This window comes from Macaca mulatta, chromosome X (genome assembly GCF_049350105.2).
Source record: "Macaca mulatta isolate MMU2019108-1 chromosome X, T2T-MMU8v2.0, whole genome shotgun sequence".
In the NCBI taxonomy this organism is placed as follows: domain Eukaryota; kingdom Metazoa; phylum Chordata; class Mammalia; order Primates; family Cercopithecidae; genus Macaca; species Macaca mulatta.
Window position 1 is genome coordinate 33996783 of NC_133426.1, and position 22948 is coordinate 34019730.

Consider the following 22948-nt stretch of genomic DNA (forward strand, 5'->3'; position numbering starts at 1 on the left):
TACAAAATCCTCAATATCTCATCCAAGGCTTTCAAAAAGTAAACTTCCAAATTCTCAGTCAGGTTGACTCCCTTTGTTTGGTGAAAGTCTCCCTGCATTTCTCTTTGTCCATATTTTTGTTCCTGCCTATACCTTCTTTTTTATTATAATTTTCTTTCAGATACAGAGGATACATGTTCATATTTGTTACATGGGCATATTGTGTGATGCTTTGCAGTATACTGTCACCCAGGTAGTGAGCATACAACCCAATGGATAGTTTTTCAACCCACACCCCCTCTCTCCCTCACTGCTCTAGTAGTTCTCAATGTCTATTGTTCTCAAGTTTCTGTTCATATGTGTTCAATATTTAGCTTCCAGTTATAAGTGAAAGCATTCAGTATCTGATTTTCTGTTTTTATATTAATTCACTTAAGATTATGGTCTCCAGCTGTATCCGTGTTGCTGCAAAGGACGACTTCATTTGTTGTTATTTATATGAACAGACACTTCTCAAAAAAAGGCATACAAATGGCAAAAAAAAAAAAAAAGAATAAATGCTCAGTGTCACTAATAATCAGAATATGCAAAACAAAACCAAAATGAAATACCATATCACACCATTTAGAATGACTATTATTAAAAAGTCAAAAAATAATAGATGCTGGCGAGGCTATGGAGAAAAAGGAGCGATTATCCACTGTTGGTGGGAGAATAAATTATTTCACCCATTTATTGTGTGATGCTGAGGTTTGGAGTATAGATTCTGTCACCCAGGTAGTGAGCAGACATTGTGGAAGACAGTGTGGCAGTTTCTCAAAGAGCTAAAACAGAACTACAATTTGACACAGTAATCCTATTGCTGGACATATATCCAAATGAATGTCGTTCTATCAAAAAGACACATGCATTCACATATTCATTGCCATGCTATTCAAAACAGCAAGGATATTGAATCATCCTAGGTTCCCATCAATGGTAGACTCGATAAAGAAAATGTGGTAGATATACACCATGGGATACCCTGCTGTATATTTCTGATTGGGATTCAATTCTTTCTGACCTACCTCATGATATTATGCCTGATATACTTTGAAGTCATATGTTAAATGATACGGACTCTCTGAAATATTCCCTTTTTTTCCTAAACTTGGACATAGTCTCTTCTTCAGGTCCCCTCTAGTCGATGCCTACTGCTTTCCTTCTCCATGTTTCCTTCTCCTACTGAGAGAACTCCCACTTATCACGGGAAGCCATTTTTCTCCCTCTGATTCTACACAGCTTGATGACTGATTCCCAACCTGATAAATCAGAGCATGATATAATCCTGATCATAGCAATTATGTTTCATTTGGGTACGTGAGTGAATTTATGTTAATAAGATTAAATTTGGGGACAAGGATTAGAAAAGATATTCAATCTTTCTGTTCAGGTTTCTGAGAGGATGAAATATTAGCCTGATCCTGCTAGCAGTCATGTTGTCACCCTGTGAAAGTAAAAAGTCTGAGATGTAAGCGAAGAGAACCAGCACAGAGGAAAGCAGATCCTGGGGCTAGAGAACATGAGAACAAGTAGTGATGACATAATCTGGGCTTTAGTCGTTTCTAAAGTCAGCAGTATCTCTAAATGTTCGGGTTTGTACATCATTAAGTTGTGCCTTTTGCTTAATCCATTTTGGTTGATTTTCTGTCAGTGGCAAATGATAGATTATTCAATGACTTTCTCATACGGCACTTTATCTGTGTTTGTTTCTTGGAATTGTAATTGAATTTGAATTGGCATTATGGTTAAATTTGCATGTATTTCCTCTTTTATCCCCTCATGTTTCTACCTTCCCACAACCTATGTAACTTCTTAAAGGACATTATTCATATTTTCCCTATCAATTATTTCAAACATCCTAAAACATTGTAGACGATTGATGCCTGATTTTAAAATAAATTGTAGCTAACCCATGTGTCTCTTAGCATGTGAATACAGACTGAAATAGCAATGCTACTCCTTAGTAAAGTGGTTTTTTTTTTTTTAGAATAAAAGACATATTGAATCCATGAGGCCCATTTTCTAGTAATTTTCCCTGTAGAGAATAAAAGTCATGATTTTTGTGACCATGGAAATTCATTATTTTTTATTTTTTATTCTTCACCTTTTATTTTAGATTCAGGGGTTATATGTACAGGTTTGAGGTTTGGTGTCCGAATAATTCTGTCACCCAGCTAATGAGCATAGTACCCAATAGGTATATTTTCAATCCTTGCCCCACTCCCACTATCTCCCAACTAGTAGTGTCCAGTGTCTGTTGTACCCTTCTTTACGTCCATGTGTACTCTTCTTTAACTCCCACTTATAAGTGAGAACATGCAGTATTTGGTTTTCTGTTTCTGTGTTAATTTGCTTAGGATAATGGCCTCCAGCTGCATCCATGTTTCTGCAAGGGACACAATTTCTTTTTAGAATTTTAAAGACTTTTCAGCACATTGACATCAAATAGATTCAACTTCAAAACTATAACCTGGTAGAAAATGTCCCATATCCTTTAGAAGTAATCCTAAACATTCACTTATGATGGATTAACAGTGGTGTGTGCTCCGTACATACTGAAGGAAAACAAAATTAAACTCAACTATCTCTTTGTGTTTCTGCCCTACAGAATTATGGAGTTGATGTTTATTTCAAAATAATCATAGATTAAACAAGGAATTGAAGTATTTGGGTCAACAAAGAAATAAACCACTTTTCCTCCTGGAGGAAACAGGAAAACCATAAACATTTTCCTGTTAGATGTGTAATAAAAGAATTAATAATACTTTCTCTGTTTCTATTTCTACTGTACGAAACATCAAAAGCAATAAGAGGAAATGATTTAATACAATGGCTCTTCAAAAAAAAATAAAATCCTTATTTTTTTAGTAAAATTTGAATCTAGCCATGTTACTTCATTTGTGAAAGCTTTGGAACATTGAAAAACTAACACTCCATAGTTTATGACAATATAATGATACTACCAGCTATAATTATTTTAAAATACAGACCTCTGGATGCCTGTGATCCTTGCTTTTAATAAGTAATGTAAATACTTCATGTTTTTGTACATCTTGAGAGAAGACGAATGTCATTTTTAATTCCTTTATTATGGTATTTGGAGTAGATTCCATTCAAATACATTAAATAGAACAATGAAATGAAAGCAAAACAAAATGGTCAGCAAAGTAAGAATTGGCATTTTATTCCCTCTAGTCTTTGCTTTTTGTAAATTCTACATTTCATAAGGCATGTGATTTTTCTTTTAGTCAGAGGGGAGACTATCAAGGAATTAGCCAACCAGAAAGTGTCTATGAAAATAACAAGAGGGAATTATCTACCTTGTAGACCACAGGGAAATAATGTTTTTAAAGCTAGGTCAAGAATTAGGCAAAGAAACCTTACATTTACAACATAGTTGTAATAACTTTGAGCTTTATGATAGCTATAACATTGTACTTATGCTACGTCTGCTATTTTATTTTAAATTCCTGAACCCTTACATGAAAACTCAAGCTAAAATCCTATAATGAAGAGCCGACTAGACATTCAAGTTATTTTGTTTATTTAAATTCATTGGGATAGTAACATTAATATCCATTCTAAAGCTAGAATCTATCAGTTGAAACTTTTGCTTACTGTAAATCAATTGAAAGCAATAGAAATAAAGTATCGACATGTCACTGGTGTGTCTGGGGGAGGCAGGGGATGCTTGTCATATAATATTCGCCAATATTACAGATTGATACATTATTTAGAAAATTTGTTTTTTTTTTTTTTGAAATGATAGTTGAATGAAGAAGGGAGGAAATAGCCATGTTATTCTTTGAGAATTAGCTCTGGGGAACTGGGGAAGTAAACCTACAAGGATTTCAATTAGGCGTCATTTATAGTACAGTATATTACACCAACTAATTGCTTAATTAAAAGATGCATCTAGGACAGCAACATTGATCCAAAGGACTTTCATATTTCATTTTCTGTAAAATAACCACACAAAGAATATTTGTTACCCAAGGCCAAGTTTCTAGAGTCCAAAGCTACAGAAAAACTTGTAACAAACAATAATCACTTGGTAAATTGATTTTAGTTTAGAGTACTTCACAGGACAAGACAGGTATTACAGTTTCTGTACAGGGACTCTTGGCCTTAGAAATGAGCCTGCTCGGGGAGTATCTGAGTGGAGTGCTTTCATTTACCTAATGTGGATCTCTATGGTTAGAACTTTCTCAGCCAAACTCAGAATTTTTTTTTTTTTATTATACTTTAAGTTCTAGGGTACATGTGCACAGCGTGCATGTTGGTTACATATGTATACATGTGCCATGTTGGTGTGCTGCATCCATTAACTCGTCATTTACATTAGGTATATCTCCTAAAGCTATCTCTCCCCCACTCCCCCTACCCCACGACAGGCCCTGGTGTGTGATGTTCCCCTTCCTGTGTCCAAGTGTTTTCATTGTTCAGTTCTCACCTGTGAGTGAAAACATGTGGTGTTTGGTTTTTTGTCCTTGAGATAGTGTGCTGAGGATGATGGTTTCCAGCTTCATCCATGTCCCTACAAAGAACACAAACTCATCTTTTTTTATGGCTGCATAGTATTCCATGGTGTATATGTGCCACATTTTCTTAATCCAGTCTGTCACTGATGGACATTTGGGTTGGTTCTAAGTCTTTGCTATTGTGAATAGTGCCGCAATAAACATACGTGTGCATGTCAAACTCAGAAATTTGAATCGCCATTTGTTTTGAGAGCTTCTCATTTCATAGTAATGAAACTCATATTTTCTTTTTTTTTTTAGAGTAATCTTGGATTGATTTGTTATTATCCTATGTACCAGTACTACCAAATAATATATGTGAAAACCTGAAAATAATGCTTAATCTGCTAGATCACACTGCAGCACTACAATCAGGACAAGTAAATACATTTAACGTGGAAACATATTCTGCAGTACTTGATGTCCAAATACAAACAAAAAATTCCAATTTCTTATTTTCATAAGAATTATACAGTTACTAATTCACTTAATTCACATAATTATTGCTAAAATTCTGTGAGGTTGCATTTAATATACTTTTTCAGATAAGAATATTTAAGTAGAATATTAGCTCAGCCAATACCACAGAAGTATTAAAGAGGAAAACTTTCATCCAAACCACAGTAGCCTGGCTCTATGAAACTCATGTTTTTTATCAGTGAAATAACAAAAGAACCATTTTAAAATTCAGCATTAAGGAATTCTGTATGAGTTTATGATAGGAATGTAAAATATATGTAATCACATTTTGTAACTGGATAATGTGTGATATTTTATTCGCAATCATGTGTATTCCTACATATATATATACATTGAACATAATTGTGTGTTAATATAGACTATATATAATGTGTAGTATGTGTTACATTCAATATACTTATAAATTAAACTTGCATGCCATAGACATAAGTATGATGAACCAGTATGTAAGCTAATAACTTTCTTTTCATTGCTTTTTAATTTCCCTCTTAAACATTTCACATATACTTACTATTTAATGTATATCTGTGGGAGATTTCCTAATTTAGAGAAATGTTAGATAGTACCTAGAGAGATTGGTGTGTGAAAATAGTTACTTGAAATTTTCTCCAATATTTCTGATAATAAAGCCACTCCAAATTCTTATAATGACAAAGCAGCTTTTGTGAATGTGGGATTTTGTCTTATAATGACAAAGCAGCTTTTGTGAATGTGGAATTTTGTTATGAACTAAATCATAATTTTAAAAGTTTTCTTTCAGGACAAAATATTCTCACCACTTTTTTTTTTTTTTTAAGAAGAGTGTTACAACATTTAAAATTCAAGAAAAATAGTCTGATGTATGTTTATCACCTGTTAACAAGTAGTGTAGATCTATAAAGGTGGTTGCAGCCTTTGAAAGCAACAAATATTAGATTTTATAATTATGCCAAAAGAATAAAAAATGTGTCTGTATGTAACCTATAAGATATTACAATCAGTTAATTTTAAAAATATTGTATGGAAGGGGTAAAAGAGTAAAAATATCTGAAAATTGTATTTTAAACCAAGGAAGTTATTAGTAAAGGAAGGAGAATCTATCAAATCCAAGAACATTTTGAATATTTAATTTTTTTTTCTGCAAAAGCCCTCCACAAACCACAGAATGCTATAAACTGTGTATGAACAACTTGAAGGACAGATGTGACAAATTCTGCTAGATCATTCAACTTCAGTGTCGGGTATTGCCAATAGAAAGTTCTTTCTTACACTAAAACAAAATCAGTCCACTAACAGTTTCTGCTCAGTGTTTTCAATTTCAACTTTTATAGACATTGTTCTGTTTCAAGTCCTTTCATAGGTGGCTCACTTTGACATGTGCCCAGGTTCTGCATTTACTTCTAAAATTATTACACACAATTTCAGCTCTGGGAATGACTGGGTTGATGAGAAGAAATAATCAACTTTTGTGTGTTCAGTTTGTCCTAATACAGAATATAATGTACCTAATAATATTATAGCCATATCATATCTGCTTCATATTTAGCTAAACAAAATTTTGATGGAAAAAGAAAATACTTATTATTTTTAAATAAAGTAAAATAATTAAAATAAGATTTGAAATTAGGTGTTTGATTTGTTGAATTACTGGGAAAACCAAAGGATAGCCAGTTGCAGATTTTAAAAAATCATGCTTTAAAAAAGTCATGGGAGGCCAAGGCAGGTGGATCACGAGGTCAGGAGTTCAAGACCAGCGTGGCCAAGTTGATGAAACCCCATCTCTACTAAAAATACAAAAATTAGCAGGACATGGTGGTGGGTGCCTGTAATCCCAGCTACTTGGAGGGCTGAGGCACAGAATTGCTTGAACCCAGGAGGCAGAGGTTGCAGTGAGCCGAGATCGCACCACTGCACTTCATCCTGGGCAACAGAGTGAGACTCTGCCTCAAAAAAAATATATATATATGAAAAATTATAATTTTTATAAGCATTTTGCAAGGCTTATTTGTTGATATGAAAGAATTCTGACACATTGCAAATGAAATGGTACAACTACAAAGTGGAAATGGAACTGTAATGTGTCATCAAATTTAGTATCATATTTAAATATAATATTGCATTTTAATTAAGGTAAAAATCATTTACAATGATTGGCAAATTTAATTTGATAAAAATGACAGTATTTATAATCCTGAAGTAAAGCACATTCTTCTTATTAACATAAATAGGCTCCTAAAAACAATCTATTTAGGTAGATCAATTTGGAGATTTTAAAACAAAGTGATTGTATTAGCTGCTGATGCTTACCAAAATAAAATCTGCTGCTATACAGGTTGTGTAATTTCTCTTTTCGATATTTTGAATCTGTTTCATTTTGTCTGCAGAGATTTTGTATTAACATATATATTTTCTTCAGTTTTTAAATTCCATGGCTGTCTTAATCTGTAAGATTGTTTATCAATATATAAAATTGTTTGCCCACAAATAGGTCTAAGAGGGTAAAAGGTAATCTAGATTGAGAATGGCCAGAAATGAAAAGACATTTGAGGTATCATAGAAGGTCTGGAACAGAAAGAAAAAAAAGTCACGGAACATTCTTCCTGAAAGAAAAACTCAAGAATATCTTCAGAGATTCCTATTTTAGTCAGGGATAGTGACCCACAGAGAACATGATTAAAGACAACTACTATCTAAAATGTTTGAGGAAACTGTAATAAGTTTTGTCTAGGCAATTACAACTGTATATGCATATATACACATACAAAAATGGATATATATTATATATATAATGAAAGCATATGTATACGCACATACACATACACGCATGGCAATTACGAATGGATATATATACACACATACATATAAATATGACATGCATTAGATTATTTTTAAGGTGTACTATCTTTATTTGTTGTTATTTAAGGGTTTCCTTAAATTTTAGCTGTAGAACAAATATATCTACTTTTTAAAAAGTTTTTAAAGTTTTAGTTTGTGTGGGTACATAGTAGGTTTATATATTATAGGGTATGAGATGTTTTGATACAGGCATGCAATGTATGAGACTCACATCATGGAGAATGGGGATCTATCCCCTTAAGCATTCACTTGTTGTGTTACGCACAACCCAGGTATACTCTTAGTTATTTTAAAATGTACAATTAAGTTATAATTGGCTATATTCACCCTGTTGTATATCAAATAATAGGTCTTATTCATTCATGCTATTTTTTGTATCTATTAACCATCCCCATCTCTCCCCTCTCTACAGCCCCCGACTACCCTTCCTAGCCTCTGGTAAGCATCCTATCCTCTATGCCCATGAGTTAAACTGTTTTGATTTTTAGATCCCCAAAATAAGTGAGAACATGAGATGTTTGTCTTTCTGTGTCTGGCTTATTTCACTTAACATAATCATCTCCAGTTCCATCCATGTTGTTGCAAATTACTGGATCTCTCTTTTTTTTTTTTTTTTTTTTATGGCTGAATAGTACTGCATCATGTATATGTAAAACATTTTCTTTATCCATTCATCTGTTGATGCACACTTAGGTTTCTTCACTGTTTTGAACAGTGCTATAAGAAACAAGGGAGTGCAGATAGCTCTTTGATATATTGATTTCCTTTCTTTTGGGTATATATCCAGCCATGGGATTGCTAGATCATTTGGTGGCTCTATTTTTAGATATTTGTGTAAGCTCCAAACTGTTCTCTATAGTGGTTGTACTAATTTACATTCCCACCAACAGTTTAGGAAGGTTCCCTTTCTCCACATTGGTGCCAGAATTTGTTATTGCCTGTCTTTTGGGGAAAAGAAAATCAATTTAACTGGGATGAGAAGATATCTCATTGTAGTTTTGATTTGCATTTCTCTGATGATCAGTGATGTTGAGTACTTTTTCATATGCCCGTTTGCCATTTGTATGTCTTCTTTTGGGAAATGTTTGCTCAAATATTTTTCCCATTTTTTGATGGGATTATTCAATTTTTTCCTAAGCCTAGGTACACCTTACAATTGTATTCTTCTTCCGCCAGCACACGGAAGCCCTCTCTGTACCATGCCACAGCTGCAGGGCAGTGGGTGAAGGGTGGTGTCCACAATTCAAGACTGTGTTTCCTGTCTCTTCAGTGCATTTCTTATGATACAAAGTTAGAAGCAGGTACTATGAGTGCTCACTTGACTTTTTATTATTATGAAGGAGATATTTTTCTGTGTGTAGTTAGTTGTTAAGCTGGTGTCCTTGCTAGGTGGAACTGGTGGAGCCTTCTATTCTACCATCTTGTTCCACATCCCTCCTATATCTACATTTTTAAAAAATCTCAAACTTATAGCTAATTTTTAACCTATAGAACCTGGCATTAGAAAAGCTAGCTTGTAGACAAACACCGTCTAACATGTTCAACAGAATTTTCTACTAAGTACACACCAGAATGGCTTTAATAAAATGACTGAAATATGACTGACACCACCAAATATTGTCAAGGATTTAGTGCAAACTGAACTCTTATATATTGTTGGTTGGAGTATAAAATTTGAAAATCAGTTTCACCGTTCGTCATAAGGTTAAACATACACCTGGTATATGATCAAGCAATTCTGCTCCTATATATTTAGGCAAGAGAAATGAAAGAACATGTACAGAAAAAGACATGTTTAAGAATCTCCAGAGCTACTTTATTTTCAAGAGCTGTATTCCCTTTTTTAAACAAAGGCCTAGTAGATTTCTCAAAAAACCATTACTTGTCACTTTAATAAAAGGAGTAATAAAAGTTTACATCTTTATTTTTTTATTGCCCATAAGATTATAATTATCTCTTTCTTTCATAATAGTGTGTCTAATGAAATCAAGGATCCTTAGCACTTATTATATAAAGAAATAAATAATTTTTGTATGACTAATCAACATTTATTTCTGTCTTATTACATGACGACTATCTCCCTGGAAACTCGTAGCTACATTGATGCCTAAGTTAATTATCAGTAACATAGAAAATGTGCAAAGAAAAAACCCAGGAGAAAAAAAAATCAGAAAATACAAATAATCTAATAAAATTTTAAGATTCATACAAGTATAGTTGTATACCTTTATTAATAAAAACTAATTATTTAGGAGTAAGTTATATTTTTATAGGTTTCTTTGACAGGTACATTTAGTTTTCAAAATAGAATTATTTTTGTTTTAATTTTCACTTTGAGTAGTTTTAATGTAAAGTGTGATAAATATTCCCTCATAGCACAAGTTCTAGCTGGCTCTCATTATCACACCTAGATTGAATAAATTATTCTTGCTTTTCTGGATAGAAGTCATAATTGTAAGCTGCTTACAATTTGCATTTATATTCCAAGATACTAGGAAAGTATCAGGCACTGCCTTATTAGATTTTATGACACACTTGGGTCTAAGATAGTCTAGAAAGCAACAATCATGTATTGGATTTGGAACTGGTTGAAAGCTGGACAAAGTTTAGTTGGATGGAAAAAATGCATACTGTATTATTAGTAGGTATTTCAGAATGCATTTAAATTGGAGAGCTAAAAATGTCTTTACAGATTAAGGCAGATTATCTGTTGTCAAAATCAACATATGAGTCCAGATGTTAATAATAAAATACTTTACTCAGGAAGACTATTGCAATAGAGAGATGTTCAAAGCCTAGCCCATAAAAGTCTCCAGTAAGGGGTGCATGAGCACAGATTTTATATACAGAGACCATGAGTGTGGAAAGAAGAAGGGAGTGCTACCAAAACTGCTAGGAGGATGTCTTGAAATTTAACAAACTGTATCAAATATTATAATAAGGGGAAGGTTGAGGTACATGGGAGGGAGTTTGGGCCTGAAATGGAGCAACTAAGATACGGTGCAAAAAGTTCATGTAAAAAGTTTGAGGTCAGTTGCCTTTGTCAAGCCAGCCTGAATTTATGTGAAACACAGTATTTGATCAGCCTTGTAAATTCCTTTTCGTATTTAAGAAAGGCTCAGAGACATTGTTTTTGAAAAACTCAGGGATTAGGGATATCCTAAGTAGGGAATGACTGAGTGAAATATTCATCACAGTCAGATTTTTCTTGGTGATATTATTCCTGAAGGAGCAGTTGTATCCTCTGTTGGACATGCAGTTTGATTGATAGTTATTCAGAGATTCTGTTGATGAAGAATTTGGTCAAGGAAATTCCCATAATAATAAATAGAAGGAAAAAAAATAGAGGATGAATGAGAGAGTAAAACCAGTACTTTAGTTTAGGAGGCAACTGTCAAATGGATTCCAAGACATGAGTGCAGAAGACTCTCTTATTGGTGGTATGAGGATGACTATGTTGATGTAATAAATTTTCCATTCTGAAACTCTTCCATAATGGAAGTGGTCCAATGTAATTATCCTGCCACATTGTCTGGCTGACTAACCCAAGGAATGGTTCACTAATGGAGAATCAGTGTTGATCTCTGTTGGTAGCAGATTGGGCACCGAGCAGTGGCTGTAGCCATTTCAGCCTTGACGAGTAGAAATCCACATTTTCAAAGTCCATGAATAACCTCTGTCCCTGAGATCATGGACATTTAGTTCATATGCCCATTGGGTGATGACAGGGGTGACCTGAGGAGGAGGCTGACTGGTATCCACAAATATGTTATTCTATCCACTTAATTATTGATATCTTCTTCTGCTGAGGTTGTTCTTTGGTCAGCATTCCTATGGGACACAAATATCTTTATGGTTTTTGCTCCTTCAGAAAGTTCTATCTGCATACCTCTTCCCCAAATTTCCCTGTCACCAGTTTTCCAATCAAGTTCCTTTCAAGTTCCTGACTGTCCAGCAAGCCATTGGCCACAACCCATGAATTGGTACATAATCACATTTCTCCTTCCAAGCAAAGTGAACAACCAGTGCGATGCTCAAAGTTTTGCCCACTGGGAGAAATTTTTTCACCACTGCCCTTCAGGGATGTCCCCGAAAGAGACTGTAGTGCTGCTGCTATCCACTTTTGAGTGGTACCTGCATATCATGCAGAATCACCTGTAAACCAGGTCCAAGCCTTTGCTTCTTCTGTCAACTGATCATAGGAAACTCCCCATGAGGCCATAGATGCAGGCTGGGAAATAGGAGGCAGTGTATTATGAGTGGAAACCATGGGCATTTGTACCACTTCATGTAACCTGTGCTTTCAGGACCCGCTTGGGCTCAGTCTTCTACATACCACATTCAGTTCATGATAGAGAATTGCTGTGCACACTCAACTTCATGGTTTGGTAGATCAGATAATAATAAGTTCATGTTGTTTACCTCAGGTCACAAGGTAACTTGGTCAACCATGGCTACGTGTTCAGTCTCTACTAAAGCCCAGTAGCAAGCAAAAAGCTGATTTTTAAAAGGAGATTAGTTACATACAGAGGATTTCAGGGCCTTCCTTCAAACCACTAAGGGTCTGAACTCTGATTCACCTATACAGGCCTGCCTAAAGGTACAAATAGCATTCCTATGGGCTGCTAACAATTCAAACACCATTGGATCTGCTGAATCATAGGGCACAATTGGCAGAGCAGCTTGCAGAGAAACCTGGACCTGTCATAGAGCCTTCTGTCATTCTGAGATTCCTTCAAAACTAACAGCTTTTTGAGTCAGTAAATGGGACACAGTAACACACCCAAATGAGGAATATCATGCCTCCAGAATGCAAAGAGGTTCAATGGACTTCATGGCTCTTTTTTGGTGGTAGAAAGGGCTAGATACAACAACTTATCCTTCGCCTTAGAAGGGGTATCTCTACATGCCTTACACCACTGGACCCCTAGAAATTACACTGAGGTAAAAGACCCCAGAATTTTGTCAGATTTGCTTCCTACCTTCTGACACACAAATATATCTTCCCAATCAGTCAAGAGTGACTGCTACTTAGTTCTCATTACTTCCAGTCAGCATACTGTCATCAGTGTAAATGACTAGTGTGATATTTTGTGGAAGGAAAAGGTTATCTCAATTTTTATATGGCCTGTCAGCCAGAAGGGACAATATAAATTTACTTTTACCTGTAGCATTTGTAATTGTGGGTAACTGACTGCTTGCTAAGAGCTGGAAGCATAGATAAAGGAGTACAAGGCCTCGAGAGCACATTCACCAAGGCCTTGTAGGAAAGTAACAAAGGGGACTGAATACCTTAAGCTCTCTCTCTTCCATCTTCTGATCTTTTGCCACTGCAATCTTAAAAAGAAATGAAATGGCAAAGGAACCTAGATAATAGAATTCATACAACTCAGCTTCAAAGGGAATATAGTAGAGTAGAGAAAGATGAACTCAAAGGTCTAAATGGAGACAAGCTAGCATTTTTAAAATGGTACCTTGCTTTCTGTAGTTGTTTCTTTGTTTTAGCAAACTAAGTGAATGTCTGCAGAGGTGTTTATGCAAAATCCCTAAATACAAACGTTCCATGGCTTAGAAGTTATTAGAGTTGTTGCATTGTCAGAATTGTGGATATTCAAATATTCCTGAAACTGAAAAGGGGCTGTGGCAGACATCCAAGAGGCCAAAATGGGGCCCCATTAGTCTTTGGACTAAAAGGCACTCCTGGGCCAATCTAATATGTGCCCTTTAAATCCTTAGTATACATATATACTATACAAGTTAATATTCCGTTTTAAATTTCTCATGTATACAGAGATAGGTACCCAATAAAAGATACATATGAGGGTACGTATATAAGAATGTGTGCATGCAGCACTAAAATTTATCTTACCATTCTTGCTTGCCTTTCTAAATCATCATTTGCAGTTCTACTTCTCCAGAAATGTTCTCTCAAATTCCTGAAATCGTTAATGGCTAATTAAGTATGTAATTCAATTTTTTTTTGTTAATGTCATAAAGAAGTTAAGTAACAGTGAAGAAGAATAGAAAAAAGTGGCATATTTTATTAAGTTGGAAGCACATAAAAATAATTCTGAAATAATGTATGACTGACTATGTAAAGATAAATTAACAATGTCTTTATGTGCCGCAATATTTTACAGAAATCTTGATAAGTGCATGCATACTTTTCTTGCATATATAATGTGCTTCCAATTCCCATTTGTAGTTCTAATATGATATTGTGGTGCATACTGGTAAAGCTGTTGTTTTACTTGACTCTTTGTTATTGTTATCATTTTCAACTTTGTTGGGGATAGATTTTTTCAAAAGCATAAACTGAAAAGTTTCTAGTGAGAGCCTTGTCCTTGAGAGACTTCATGTGTTTCCCTATTTTTATGAACGTGTTAGTGGCAGCAAATAACAATAATGTTACTATGTAGTTCATTTCCTCTTAGCCACATTCCCATGACAACAGCTAAGTAATTCACATTTCAGAAAAAAAAGTTAGAAAAATGAAAAAGCAGCATAATTACCTAGAATTTTCTGATCCTATGAAAGACAGAAACCTAATAATAAGACATTACTGAAAAATAAGAATCAATTTCCTATTATTTCATTTCTATAATAACTTATGCATTACCTCATTAATAAACATTAGTGTTAACTGATTCTTTTGAAGAAATGTCCACATTTTCCATTAATTTAAACAGTTGCATTTTCTTATCATATCTGATTGCTACCAACATTACTGAATTTCTTAAATTCATCCCTATATAAACAAATTCAGATAAATACACTGCAAATTTAACAATTTCAATTTTTAAACACATTGAAATTTGTTGCAATGCATAAATGTTTAAATTTGGCTAAATTCAATTATAGTACAATACAAAAACGATGGGAAACCAAACAGCAGAGGTTTCTTATCACTGTTTGAAACTTGATAGACATTCATTAAGCATTAATTTGGGTCTAATAGTGTTTTATATAACGAAGATATAAAAAATAAAGCACACTTTCTCCCAAAGACAGTTTAGAGAATCCACGAGAAAAGTTTAATACCATGTGACAGTTACTCAATTAGTATTATATTCAAAAAACTAGAAAAACATGTAGGAAAGAATTTTCTGTCTAAAATTATCAGTGTTAACTATAGATAGATCATGCTATTGAAGTAAGGTTTTCAGAAAGAAAACTGGAGAATGACATTATAGGAAGAGGATACAGTACAAACCAAGCCTGGAGCCATAAAATTAGTTCTACTTTTCAGGAAGGAGGGAATAGTTCAATGTATTTAACATATGGGGTATAATTGAGGTGGTGACTACCAATACAATCTGCAATCAAGTTTTGAAAGAACATGTAGGATTTTTTTTAGTCCATCCTGTGCAAAATAAATTTTATTTTGAAGAATGCATGACTTCATGCTTGATGTTTTTCCTAGGTCAGAGGCATTGACTTGATTTTATAAGTGGGTTTGAGCATGGAAGAGTTTAGAATATTTAGAATAGAAATAGAGATTTAAAAAATTGTACATGAGCCCAGATGGAGGCCATAGGAGAAATTCAGAAGTCCAAAATGAAAACAAGGTAGGTATATAGTACAACTGAGCTATAGTTAACTTAAAACGTATACCACCACAACTTTTATCATCCTCCGACTTGAGTAAACAACGTTCACAAAGACATAAGATGCCACTAAATCCAGAGAAGCCAGAAGATATTACGAGGATGTGAGGGCCAGTTAATCTGTGTATAAATGAGCCGCATGAAGCCCATCCTGTCCCATATACTTATTTACACAACCCCTTGGAAAGAAGCAGAGGCTAGAATAGAAATCAACAGAAAATATGAGCTTTACTTAAAAGAGTAATTGATGTCTCTATTAACATAAGGGGTCCTATGTACTCTATGAGTTCTTAAACTTTTCTCTGTCTTTGGATTCCAGCAGTTCAACTCTCATATGGCTTAATATGACCTTTTCATTATTCCTGCGTAGGTGTAACAGTACTTGTTGAATCAATGGATTTGATGGCATTTTCAGTTTTGCAATGTTGTGTTCCTCTTATAGATATTTTTCTGCTCTACCTTCCAGTTTATGTATTTTCTGTTACCAAGTACAGTAGTTCTCCTTTATCTATGGAAGATACATTTCAAGCCCCTGAGTGGCTGCCTGAAACTGCAGATAATATCAAAGCCTATATATTTTTTGATCTGATAACTGATAAGGCTACTAAGTGACTAACACGCAGGTAGCTTATATAATGTACATACAATGGACAAATATATTATTCATATCCTAGGTGGGATGGCAAGAGATTTTATCATGTTCCTCAGAATGACATGTGATTCAAATATTAGAAGTTGTTTATTTTTTGAATTTTGAATTTAATATTGTCACATTGGGGTGGAGGGTGGGTAACAAAGTACAGAAGGCAAAACCACTGATAAGGGGAGTTCTACTGTATCTCTTCAATTACTCCTTCTGTTATATCTTCTTTCTCATCTCCTCTTGGAATCCAATTAATTATAAAATAGAAAATTTCATTGCTCCCTGTACCTTTTAAAAATATTTCCAACCCCTTTCTCTCTATTCCTCTATAGATACTTTCCTCTGCTCTGTCTTCCAGTTTATTAATCCTCTATTCAACATTTCCTAATCTGCTGTTAAACCATATTGAAGGTCTTGATTTCAATTATTATTTTGTAGTTCATAACATCCTTCTGATCTTATACTGTATAGTCATTTTCTTCCTTGTCTTTTAAATTCCTGACCACGTAAGGCATAGCTATCTTAAATGTTCAGTCAGAAAAAGAAAGGTGATTATTAAAAAGCCAAAAAACAGCAAATACTGGCAAGGCTGTGGAGAAAAGGGAACACTTATGTACTGTTGATGGGGATGTAAATTAGTTCAGCCACTGTGGAAAATAGTCTGGACATTTCTCGAAGAACTTAAAACAGAGCTACCATTTGATCCAGCAATCCAAGTACTGGGTATATACGCAAAAGATAATAAATTATTCTCCAAAAGAAACCCACATAAACTCATATGTTCATCACTACACTATTCACAATAGCAAAGACATGATATCAACCCAGGTGTTCATTAATGATAGACTGAATAAAGAACATGTGGTACATGTATACGATGGAATACAATGCAACTATTAAAAGTGAAATCATATCTTTTGGAGCAACATGGATGCAACTGGAGGCTATAATCTTAAGCAAATTAATGTAGAAACAAAAGATCAAATAATGCATTTTGTCACGTATAAGTGGGAGCTAAATATCAAGTACACATGGACATAAACATGGGAACAGTAGACAACTGTGGATTACTAGAGAGTGGAGGAGGTGTTAGCTAAAAAATTACCTATCAGGTACTCTCCTCACTACCTGTGGGATAGGAATCTGTATTCCAAACCTGAGCATCATGCAATATTCCTGTGTAACAAATCTGCACATGTACCTCCTGTATCTAAAAATTGAAATAAAAAAAATCACATTATATACTATAAACAAAATTGCTATTTGTCCATTAAAACTAAAAACAAATTTATCCATTAAAGTTGAAATATATTTGCTAGTTATATATTCTCAATATCTAAATAATTAAAGTCAAATTAACACAAATATTAAGTCAATATAAGCAGTACAATTGAAAAATAAAAAGAAAATGCCTTGAGAAGAAAACTGACACCATATACTATGCTCACTTGTCTTGGTTTCTTTGTCATGTGAACAATGATCTGAAGATTCTTATACTTTACTAGCTTTCTACTCTCTTCAAAATTAAAAGGAAACTGTCTAAAATTTTCTAGTAGCTATCAGTTTTGTGGTTAATATGAAAAACCTCTTTCACGATTGTTCTCAGATCAATTTTTGAAGAAATAATCCATCTTTGTATACTTGGCACATGTAACTGTAGTATGAATTAATTGTACAGTCCTATCACAAATGTAGGCTGTGGTGTTTGCAGCCAGAAAACAAAAACTGATTAAATCTGTAGTTTCAAGGGATGATCCTGGTGGAAGATTGATTGCACTACAGGTAAACTGGAGTAAGCGTATCAGAGAGTAAGTTATTGCAAAAAAGGTGATGAGTATGAATTAGAGCATTTGAAACAGAGATAAGGCAATAGGGACATGTTTTTAGTTGTCTTTATAAGGAATTAACTGATAATTGGAAAAGAGATGAGGTTTTATGTCAGTCCTTACCTTATGCATATGACATGATCCTAAGCTTGAAATATTGAGTACATGGTGAGACAGTTTTTCAAGACAAAAAAATTAGTAGGAAAAATAGTCTTTTTCAGGGAAGGTAAAGTCTTGGATTTTGATCTTGTTGAATTTGAAGTTAACAGACTCTTCTGAAAAGTGAATGTAGAGATAAAAAGACAAGTTAATAAGGCATTCTAACACCCCATTTCTGATTTTCCAATAACCCTTTCAAATTGAAACTCAATGTAATCCCATAATCACTGAAACCTGTGGGCAATATGTTTTGCTGAGTGCTAGGGATATAATGTATCTTAGTCTGGTTTGTGCTGCTCTTACAGAATACCACAGACTGGGTAGTTTATAATGAACAGAAATTTATTTTTCACAGTTCTGAAGGCTGAAAAATCCAAGATTTAGAAGCTAGCATCTGGGAAAGGTCTTCTTGCTGTGTCATTCCATGGTAGAAGGCAGAAGGGCAAGAGGGAGAGCCCACTCATGAAAGCCCTTTTATTAATATATTAAACTAATTTATCAGGGTAGTGCCCTCATGTTCTAATAATTTCTCAAAGGTACAACCTCTTAATACTGTTACAATGGCAGTTAAGTTTCAGGATGAGTTTTGAAGGGGAACAACATTCAAATCATAGCATAATGCATGTCTCCAAAATATCCTAAAAATAGTGGGTAGGTTTGGAGATACACTTAAAGAATCATAGTAAATTCCACTCCTCCAATTTCTAATTTAGTGTTCTTTATACCATACTATGAAATTTGTGGATGGAAGTTGATGGGTCAGATGCAATAGATACCAGAAGAGTAAAATCAACATGTTTGCTTATTGAAAGGTTATGAGAAAGAAGTTAGGGCCTTCTGAGAGAGGAAAACCTTTAAAAAATAATTGTGATTTTCAAGGTAATATGAATAGATGAATATTGATGTCAATGTAGAAAGATATCAGAGATTTAAAAGGTGATATACAGTAATGTTTGATGGACCAAATAAATCTCTATATGAACATTAGTTAGATGAAAAGGGAGATTTATATCTAAAGCTCAGGAAACCATGACTGTATTATAGAACATATGATCTAGCAGACTATGTAGTACTTACAAACCTTGTTTTTGATGCTATTAATATTTATGCAGTTTATATCACTTTTTTGGCAAACATCTCACAGTTCTGTTTTCATACAAATAAAACCACTGGATCTCTTTCAAGTTAATAGCTGATAAGTTAATTCTTAAAATATGTTTGCTTGTAAACTTTGGGTTTCTGAACCCGAATGCAGGGCATGTAGTATCTCTATGCTAAATTTTAAATTGTTAATTGTTTTATTACCAATATGTTTCTTATTTTTAAAGAAATAGAGTGAAACGTTACATCTTTAAGTGTTTGATCATCCCTGAAGTCACAAAATCAACTGATTCTTAAAATATTCCAAAACTTTTTGCCTCATTTTTTAAAAAAGGTCTTTAATGATACGGTTACATGTATAGACAAATTTAAAAATAGATGTTGAAACAACAGATAAAAGAAACAGAAACTACCATTGGATATGAAAAGGTAAATTTCCAGCACACATATGTAAAACAATGCCCCATATATATGGTGGGAGGAATGCCCTGATATGCTAATTGTTCTGCAGTTCTTCCAATTCTCATATGCTTAGATAACGTCAATGGATGATGAAAAAGTATCTTTTGGACATTTTGTGACTTAATTCTCTCTGAAGCATCTGGCTTGCACATTTTGTCAATGATCTATCTGAGTGTTTATTGTCTGCAAAAATTGGCATATATTGGCATTTCGATTTTTAATATTCCTAGTCTGCCACTGACTATGGTAAAATATCTCCTAAGCTCATGAATCACTATAAAGATACTTCCTAAAGCCACTTCCTGTCCTGCCATGATGGCATGTGCCTGTAATTCCAGCACTTTGTGAGGCTGAAGTAGGTGGATCCTTTGTGATGAGGAATTTGAGATCAGCCTGGGCAACATGGCAAAACCCTATCTCTACAAAAAATCCAAAAATTAGCTGGGTGTGGTGGCATGCTGATAGTCTCAGCTACTTGGGATGCTGAGGTGCAAGGATTGCTTGAGCCTCGAAGGTTGAGGCTGCAGTGAGCCAAGATCAAGCCACTGCACTTCATCCTGGAGTACGAGTGATACCGTGTCTCAAAACATAAAAATATAAGTAAATAAAATGAATAAAGCCACTTCCTAGAGTTATCTTAATGTTGCATCATTCTAAAGTGACCTGGCCACAAATATTGACATGAAAAAATTAAATGTAAAGTATCTATTTCATTTCTAAGAGTAGAAATTATAAAACTCTGTAGGATAGTTTTATGTCCTCTAACTGGTATTTTAGAAAAGCCACAGTGGATTACATGAAACAGTCACTGGCTGAATTCACACTTTCCTTTTTCATGTTAAGTAGTTTAATTTTTATATAAAATGAAAACTCACAAATGCGTAAGTGTTTTAAAAACAAAGTTGCATATATTAATCAAAATATTGGGTTAACAAAAATACATAAACTCATATAATATTAAAGGTTGCCTAAAAGAGTATTTTGAATTATATTAAATGGAAGAGAAAATTATTCTAGGGTTAAGTGTTAAAGAGAATTTCACATAATGACAAGATTTTATCTTGCAACATGGTAAAGAGTTGTTGCTCAGAGACAAATAGGAAGAGGGAAAGTTATGATAATCTGGAGCAAGTTCCTGTGAGAATAAGAAAGAATCTAGAGCAGGAGGAAAGGGAAGTAACACCTAGAGAAGGAGGAAAGATAAGTAATACCTAGAGAAGGAGGAAAGGGAAGTGATTTAAGGGATGTGCCAATGATTTCCTTAGAGACAATGAAGAAGTTCACGTTTCTATTGCTATTTTACAAAGGTCGAGAAAGAAGTGAGGATCTAGGGATTTGAAGAAAGGAATAATAAAACAGATTTAAGAGAGTGAGGCACAGAGTTAGACACATGAAAAGAAAAAAAAAGACATAAGGGTCAAGAAATAGAGATAGAAACCTAAGAACAAAAGTTTGAATCTCTCAATGTAAAACTAATCCCTTAGAGGAAAGAAGACATACTTTTGATGCGGGCAAATCATTCATAGGCTTAATTGATCATACCAATAACTTTTTTTTTTTTTTTTTTTTTTTTTTTTGAGACGGAGTCTCGCTCTGTCACCCAGGCTGGAGTGCAGTGGCCGGATCTCAGCTCACTGCAAGCTCCGCCTCCCGGGTTCACGCCATTCTCCAGCCTCAGCCTCCCGAGTAGCTGGGACTACAGGCGCCCGCCGCCTCGCCCGGCTAGTTTTTTGTATTTCTTAATAGAGACGGGGTTTCACCGTGTTAGCCACCAATAACTTATAATCAAAGTTAGTAAGCCTCTGACTTAAGTTCTCTCACATATATAATGGTACTATAAAAATCTACCTTACAGAATCATTATGAAGATAAAAGTATGTCAAGTAATTGTAAGTGTATATGTAATAAAACTGAGGAAATCTAAATCAGTTCTGTAAATTGTAAATTTTGGGGATTTTGTATTATACTATATTTATGCAAGATATTAACATTAGAGTATAATTCTTTAAAACTTCCAATGCATCTATAATTATTTCAAAATAAAATATTTGTAAAAGTAGGCTGGGTGATAATAAGTTGAAAAAACGTTTTTGTTTTTGTTTGTTTTCAAAAGCATAGGAATTCGATTCATGGAGATTGTAATTCCTGGAGACAAATAGAGCAGTATAACTTTAAACCCAAGCCATCTCATTTTATTTAACAGCTGTACTAACAAACTCTTTCCGTACATTAGAAAACGATGCTAGTACAGTTTTATTTATATCTTCCCCCAAATTTCTGACTGTCCTGCTGCATGGTTCCAGCTTTGCCTCTTGGGCCACTTTTAGAGAATCCAAGTGTCATGATACTGAGAGGTATAATTATAGTTAAATAAAAGTATTGCCTACTGAGAAAATAAGGAGAATTATTCTCCAGAGGCTAGCACTAGGCATGGTGGTGGAAGATGATGGCTGAAATTATAGGAAGAGAGATTTTAGCTATACTTATATAAAACTTATTTCAAAATTTGAATTGAAAAATGAAAGATAGTGCTGTTTGGCATGGTGAATAGGCATCACTGGGCATTTTGACGCCGAAGTTGAAACACTCCCGGTTTTTGCTCACTGATTTATCTCCATCACTTTGCATATGGCCTATCACTTAGTAAGGGTGAAAAATATTTCTTAATAAAAAAATATATGACTAACGTAATGACTGAGTTACAATGAATGAAATAATTTGTGTAAGAGATTCCTACAAGGAAAAGACAATGGCAGGAGGCAGCTTCTACAGTCCCATGTAACTGTGAGGTTTTATGAGTCAACATAGGTGGGAATAACCCATGGGTAAAATCTGGACAGAAACTTGGGTTCCAAATCCTGGACACTAATAGCTTCATCAAGTTAATCCTAGACTGAGTTTAAAATATGGGACATGTTGGAAGAGAAATAGTGTCGTGTGACAAGGATAGAAATGCAACTGTCATAAAGGTAACGAAAATTAGGTAACTTTTCCGAGACTAGCGTTACTTTTTCATTCTTTGTCAGCAGCAAGTTTTCCAAGCCCATGATGGAAAATGAAGCTTAAGGCAATACTGGAACAATGGTAGTGAAGCCAGTAGAGAGTACTTTCTTACATGAGAATTATTCTTTTGGGTCTGTTTGAATAGTGCTTTCTCTCTTATACAGAAAATAAATTCTAACAGAGAACTAAAGTTTGAAGTAAGATTGAACAGTGGAAACAATCAGATTCTTGTTCCAGGTCCTTATTTGTCAGAAAGAAGGACTTCACCTGGGGACATGAACAAGAAAGGAA